Here is an 8,077-nt window from a genome sequence, read left to right as displayed (position 1 = left end):
CCTTGTTGTATTTCATTTTGAAATGTTGAAATCCATCGACATTTCTAGGCATAGTTGTATTGTTCCTAGTGCCTTTTGTCAAGAGCCTCACATTCTTCATCTTTCATAGTTGTTGATTTCTTTTTTATTCCACCCAATGGTAGGAAAATATCCTTTTGATATATATTGTTGGATGCACAATCCTTCATGGTTGTGTGTTTGCAAACGAATTGTAAATAGTTGAAATATGAAGATTCACTCCTTTCACATGGATATGAAGAGTTACACCAACCTTGGAAGATGAAACCAAAAGTCTCTACCATCTGCTCCATCTTTCTCTGGCTTAAATGTTTAATGTCTCTATTGCTACTTCTCTATCCATTCTATGTGGTGTCACTTATCACCCTGTCAAATATTCTTCCCTCGCATTCCCTCAGTCTACTTGTTTGAACCCAAACCCCCATTCTCCTTTGTGTATGTGAAGAACTATAGACCACGATATTTATTACTCAATATTTGGGTTTCTGTTTTTCAACCTCCTAAGGTTTAATTTTACATTTTCAACTTAATTCTCCGAGGAATCTACGGGAATACCATCACAGTCCATAATGTGCAACTTTCACATGGTATTTTTCACTCCAACTTGCTTACATTCTTTGTCACATGTACCCATCCACCTCAACCTTTGTGGTAGTGCTCCGCCATGTATGTAAATTCAACGTCTTAGCTCTTAGCCTTTAATTTTACTTGAATACATAAAAATTTGCATAGTTTTAGAATTTCAAATGTAAGTGATGTAGGAGCATCATAAAACCCAATTGACTTAGAAGGCCAATACTTTTTACTAGAGGAGTTGGTTCTTCAAAGTCTGGATTTGGTTAGATTAGGAGAACTTTTATTTTGCCATGTAATCTAGAAATTTTATAGTTTTGTTAATTTGTTTGAGAAATTTGAGAGAGTTTGGATTTTGTAGCCAAAATTAGATTTTATATCCACTTTTCATGGATATGGAAGGAACTCATTTATGTACTTATTCATATATTGAATTAAAAAAAAAAAGAGATATAGAAATATGTGTAATAGAATATTGAGAGGAGTTGAAGGCCAATTAGGGTCACAAGGCCAAAGAAGGCTCCATTGTTGTAATCAGGCCAGAGAGGGTCTATTGTAAATATATTTGGCTTATTTGTTAATAAAGAATACCTTATTAAGTGTTCTGAGTAGGTTGTGCACCTTTTCTATTGTATATGGAACTATTTTATTATAACAATTTGTATATTGTGTGTGTGATCAAAATTAAGGAGAGATCCACGCGTATATACTCACAGGATTAGTGTGCATTGCAGTAGAAGAACACAAAGTGGCATAACAAAAACACGGCGAGGAAAATTGAACACATGAGTTGAGTTGAGTCAGAATACATAGGTAGAGGAGAGAGTGGGCCAAGAGGCATTACATGCATATACATCAGTTTTTAGAGTGATTACAGGAGGAGCGAAAGAAGGTTGTGAGAGAAGGCTCAAGGTGTAGATACTAAGGGAATGAAACAAGAGTAGGAGGAGAGTCAGGAGAGAGACAAAGTTTTAACCCCATGGATATATAATATATTTGAGTGCACTCCACACTTAGCTAATTTTTATTTGCAACGAAGTTTGTTAACTAACAAAGTCAAGATCCGCCACTGGATGATTCAACATTCGAAAAAAATCAACCATGTGGGGTCCACCAAGAGGTTATACCATGTCAGCCTTGTTAACATGTTTAATTCGATGCATCGGGATGTTATGAGCAGGTGGGTCCTATGCCAAAGCATTCCATGTAGTTATATGTATGCTCAAAAACCTTCCCAAACATCCCTAACAACTAGGTCATTGATGCCCACATAGTTTTGTAGTTTTTCTACCCATATTACTGTGATGAACTACATTTACAAGTGCATTTTAATTATCCCTTTGGTGAGCTTGCTTGAACTCCTTGACATATTTGTCTTGCATTGTAAATGGTAAGAAATGAAATAATTCCTTTAGATAGAAATAATTCTTCACTTCCCAAGACAACCTTTTGAAAATATTTGAAAATATTCCCCATGAGGATGGACTACACACTTTCTTTGTAGTTAAGTATGTTACATTGTTCCCTAGTTTCCATCCCAAGATGATTTAAATCAATTATAGGACTAGCTATACAATATTTCTATCAATAGAAGAAATAGGTCTATGGCTTCCAACACCCCATCTCAACTACTCCATAAAGCCTTAGCATATTGATGTCTCCTATCATGTTTTCATAATCCAACAAAATTACCCTGCTTATTTATGAAACTTGCAAAGTGGTGCACACTCTAGTCAAGTTGCAAATGCTTCATACTAGGCATCAATGTTGAAGGCTTTACAAAATATTTTATTATTGTGAAATCCCTTTGGATTAGTTTGCTTACATGAGGATGACACACCTTAACCACTACAGTGACAAGCTTCTGATATGGAGATAGTTTATCATTTAATACTTCCTAATGAACTTGTACAATGCTACCAAATGTCATTGGTTTATCTAAAAATCCTTCAAATATTTGTTCAACTAGAAAATTGAAAGCCTTACTCACAATGTTCCTTGTCTCCAAAATATTATGCACCATGGCCTTGAAATGTAGCTTGGTAGGTTCACTGCATATGTCTAGTAGAAATATATGTGGGTGAGCTCCTATCCCTTCTCCCCACTTAATTGAAAGGTTGCATGATCAACTGTTCAAAAAAGGAGACCCAACGAAAGGGAGTGAATCCATAAAGTTTGCTTCTTCTACAATTGTCCCAATTACTATGGATGGTGTAAACAACATAAGAAAATAAAGTGCCCTAAATACTAGTAGCAGACACTCAATGGCTATATTTAAAAAAATTGAAGCCTTGTCACAGTAATAATTTCCTCCATAGAAGGCCCTCTCATGCAATCTACCTTTCCAATAAATTCCAAACCCCCAAAACAAAAATGGAAATCTCATCAACCCTTGACCTCTATTTCCTACTTCTTCTATCCTTAGGCAGATACAGGTTCCTTTGAGATTTTCAATTTTTCATATGGAATTCAATAAAATTCCTTTTAGAATCATTTGAAGTTGAACTTGGTTTCCATGTCATCCTTAGACTACTATTATCATCCTCATTGGTGATTGATTTAGACAATGTGTTTCCTAATGTTGAAACCTTTCCTAGAAGGATCTTTTCATTCAAAAGGATAGATTGAAAGTGGGCTTCAAATACCATAGAAACAACAAGAGGTAGGCACTTGGGAGGTAGAGATAGTGGAATTTTTGAATAAAACTAGTTATGTTCTTCAAAATAACTTGACTTCATGATATAAGCATGCTCATTGTATCGTGGAATCCCTTTACTATATAAAGGTTTCCTATGGGGTGAGTCATCAAAATAGGTAGGGTCATTAATTACTTCTCTACTATCTTCAACATGTTTTAATTTGATCTCCTCAACACTAAAGTTTAGTCTACTAAATAATAAAATCTAGTTAATGGTTGAGTGATTGTATGTGAGATTATTGTTTCTCTTCTCGTAGGTGTGAATTCCTCGTCAATGGCACTAAAATCACCATATTTCATGCTAAGAATATGCCACTTTTTTTTTTACCATCAAATATTTCTCTCTACCCTTCTAATGCGTTCAGACCATACAATAGATATTGTATTGTCACAAGTAATTCTATTTGAAGGTTGTTGATAAGGGTCCATCCTGCTCATTTGCTTTACATGCAATTCATAGCCATTATTATCCTCTCCTCTTCCCTTCTCATTTTAGGTGAGGCATAATTATAAAAAAATTCCCTCCCATGTTGTTCATCACTGACTCATGTTCAATCTATTGGAAAAAACTAATGAACTTTGAAAAATATCTATTATGAGGCTATCTACATAATGTTTGCAAATTTCTTGAAGATGAAGCTAAATATTTGGGGCTTTCTCATACATTCACAAACATATATTTGATCACCACAACATAGGTTGATAATGATCTAGAAAATCAACTATTACATAAACTAAACTAGTGAAGACTACCACCTTAACCGTTAATGTAGATCCATCCAGTTCATTTGTAGCATTTAGCATTGAACTTGCACACTAGGTGTTGATGGAGTGGTCACCATCATAATATCATTTTTTTGTGAAATTCTTGTTTGATCTCTATGGCCATCCACGTCACAATCTAGAGAGCTATCATTTCTATTAACTATATTCTCATTAATTGCAAGAAAACCTAAAATATTCTTATAATACTTTTCTTAAGAATCATAAACATTTCATGTTAGTAAAATCATCCAAACCCAACATTCACAAAAGCTCTGTATCAAAAGGGCACCCTGTGTAGCCATTGATAGTATGCCTCTTATATTGTGATCCCATTAATGAGATGTAATGAATGTTCCAATCACAATTTTGACAAAAGTCATATATTTTTTGCATGGAATCAAACTACATATGATTATACTAAAGTTACAAAAATATTCCCTTATATTTTATTATAAACCAAACGAAGGATATTGTGAGTTATCTCCAAAATTATGTTGGTATTTACATCATTTTGTTGTTGACAAGTGAAGGTGGAACCGAAAACCTTACACTTCCAAGTAAAAAATAGACTCCCTAATGCTTCTGCAAATCTACATTGCTACAAACAAATTCCATCCAAGCTTCAATGGGATATTCATATGTTCTTGTACCCAAGGCATGGATAAGGAAGGATTTAGAAACACATCCAAATAATGAGAAAATAGATGTCCCAATATTTTTGATATTTTTTTCATACATGAGAATTGGAAACATATATTCCTCGTCTTGAAAAAATATCCATGAACCCAACTCAAACTACAAATCATGGTCAAAGGAGGCTCCAAAATCAATTTTCAATTCTAGGAATTAATGTCTACATAGCCATAGCCCTGTGCCAAGAAGTTTCATCCCACACACAAGCATGAAACACATCCAAATAATGAGAAAATATATGTCCCAATATTTTTGATATTTTTTTTATACATGATAATTGGAAACATATATTCCTTGTCTTGAAAAAATATCCATGAACCCAACTCAAACTACAAATCATGGTAAAAGGAGGCTCCAAAATCAATTTTCAATTCTAGGAATTAATGTCTACATAGCCATAGACCTATGTCAAGAAGTTTGTATATGTTTATGTATATGTATGTATGTACTACAATTAAATGTTAATGAGCGTTGGGTTTAGCATCAAGCGAATTACATAAGTGACTAGAATTATGGCCAAGGGTCGAGGCTCATATGAGTTGAATTAAAGGTTTATCCCTAAGGCCCAAGTCGTGAAGTCATATAACCGGTCATTGTAACCGAGGGTGGAAACCTAGGCATAAAATGGATGACAAAGATCTCCTTCCAATATCAATGGTCAGGAGTGTAGTAGGGACTCTCCCCGGTGACATCAATAAGGGGGGGACCCCACTTTAATCACAATCATCAAATGGCTTGCGGGAGATTAACAGGTGAGAGATCAATGGGGCCGCCCTCCCCGTGGCATCACCAAGGGATAGGGGAGGTCCCACAAGGATAAGGGCCATTGGATGGGTCTTGAGCGATCGACGATGAATAATGTCGTGGGGCCTTCCCCCATGTGACATCAGTGGGGGAAGGGTGAGGCCCCACATACCATTGGATGGGAGAATTAACAAAGCACTGTCGAATCACATTCATGGAACTCCAAATGAAAATGTGAGCGCAGGGTTGGGATTCAATTTTTTTTTAATTGGTGTCACCATCAATATTTCGATGCATGTTCTCATGAAAAAGGATGTTTCCACTATGGAAAATTCATCGTACAAATCCATTCATAGGTGTCGGTCTTGCGAAGAAGGTTCCAACATCACATGATGTTGCTAGTATGGAAAATTTGTTTGAAAAATCTAGCCATAGGAGTTGGTCTTACAATGACGGTTTCGATGGCACAAGATGTCACCAATACAACAAATTTGTCAAGAAAATATTGACATAGGCGTCAATCTTGTGACAATGGTTCCAATGACATATAATGTTTTTTTCATCGATTGTGTTGGGAAATGTGTCTCTAGACATACACATTTTTCATTAAATTTATGATGGGTATGTGGAGGGATTTCGATGAATGTCGCTATCTTGTATTCTTATGACAGTTAACATCAGAATTCTGATGAAAACGTGTAATGTCAAAATTTTGACTGCACACCATGCGACATTTACAAGAACCTTGATTTGTCATGAGAACGATGACAGGGGGTTGAAAGAGAAACCAGAGGTCATCAAAAATTGATTTAATTTGTAGTAGTGTAAGGAAAAAAGAGTTACCATTTGAGTCCTAATGGCTACAGAGGTTCCAAAAAAAATTAGACAATATTTTTGGACATTAATCTCCATTCCAGTGACAAAGAAGAAAAATTTGATTTATCTTTTAAGAGAGACTAGGTCTCTCCATCCACCCTGTACGCAACATAGAACATCATCAATGAATAGAAGATCTGAGACTTGAATTGACTCAAAAATTTTGATTTCTTTTAGAAGACCCAAAGACCTGGATTCTAAAATGAGTATTCTTATAGCTTCAATAATAATGAGAAATAACAAAAGGGAGAGAGGATAGCCTTGATGGAGCCCACAAGATTCCCAAAACAAATCTATAGGAAGCCCCATTTATAAGGACAACAAATGAAATGAATTGTATACAACCCATTATCCAATTTACAACTAGAATTCCCAAACCCATCTAAATGAGAACAAGTCGAACAAAAGTACATTCAACTTCATGATAGGATTTATATATATCTAACTTGAGGATAAAAACAATTGGATTCAATTTATTGGTAGAGTTTAATACTTCATGATCCAGTGCAACTGCATCATGCATGCTCCTATTCTATAGAAATCCAAATTTCTCATCTAAAATGAATGAGCTTAATATAGGTTCTAGTATTTTGGAAATGATTTTTGAAATGACATTACAATAAGAAATCAACTAATAGTTGGAAAAGAATGTCCCTTCTTGAGTTTTTGGAATGAGACATTAAACAAGCTCAAGACCCTACTTGAACCTTGAGACCCTCCCCCTCAGCAAGCCCTCCCCCTCAAGATTTGGATATATGTTTCCCATTCCTTCAATCAACCACCAATTAATTTCACATTAATTATTCATGTGTTCAAAATAAATTTTTGTTGTCTAGTTGTGGATCTTACGCTGACAATTACCCGTTATATTTACATATATGCGGTGAAATGAAAAAATGTTGTAACATTTTTTAGGATGTCTAAAACAATAAAAAATTAACATCCTCGGAAAATACTTTTCCTAAGTAACCTTGCCCCGAATAGAGTTTCCTTAGGTGAGTCTCCATAGATTTATGTCAGAAAGAGCTTGGGAAAATGGAAAAATATTTTTAACACCCCAACCGCCGAAGTCCTTGCGAGTTGCTAATTGAGCCCATTTAGCTAAATCTATACTTTTTGTACTCTAATTGGCACTGAAAAACAACAAAAGGAAACACACTTTTCTAATCATGGAAAGAATTCCATTGTTATGAGGACAAATCCCTCTTGCGGACAAGAGCGATCTCCCTAGGCTTCTAAGACCCCTAGTAAAAAACACACAACAATTTCTACCTTTCTCTAAGTTTTGATCGTTTGAAAGAAATAGAATGAAAGAGGCCTCTTACCGGTTTAACGAACTGATTGATGAAGTCCCTCAAGTCTTTCGATCACTCACTCTTTGATGCTCCAAATGTCCTCCTGTCACTCCCAATAGCTTCTCCGCAATTTTCTGAAAGAGATCTGCTAAGACAAAGATAAACAAGAGATCAAAACATACAACATATAATCAAAGAGATAATGAACTCATTAACCAATTATACATGCAAACTAATCAATTATTCAACCAAAACTCATGTAGGTGATCAAGAAATCCTACAAATCAAATCAATAGAGATGTAACTGAGAAAGAACAATTTCTTATATTCATAAAACTAGAGAAAAGTCTTACAACCATGTAGCCTTGATGTGGCAAGCCATTTGTGCAATCTCCAACCCTCTCCCTTGCAAGAC

This window comes from Pinus tabuliformis, chromosome 2_1 (genome assembly GCF_031772625.1).
Source record: "Pinus tabuliformis cultivar Carrire ecotype Pingquan chromosome 2_1, CPIR1, whole genome shotgun sequence".
Lineage (NCBI taxonomy): Eukaryota > Viridiplantae > Streptophyta > Pinopsida > Pinales > Pinaceae > Pinus > Pinus tabuliformis.
Note: the sequence above shows the minus strand (reverse complement) of the source record.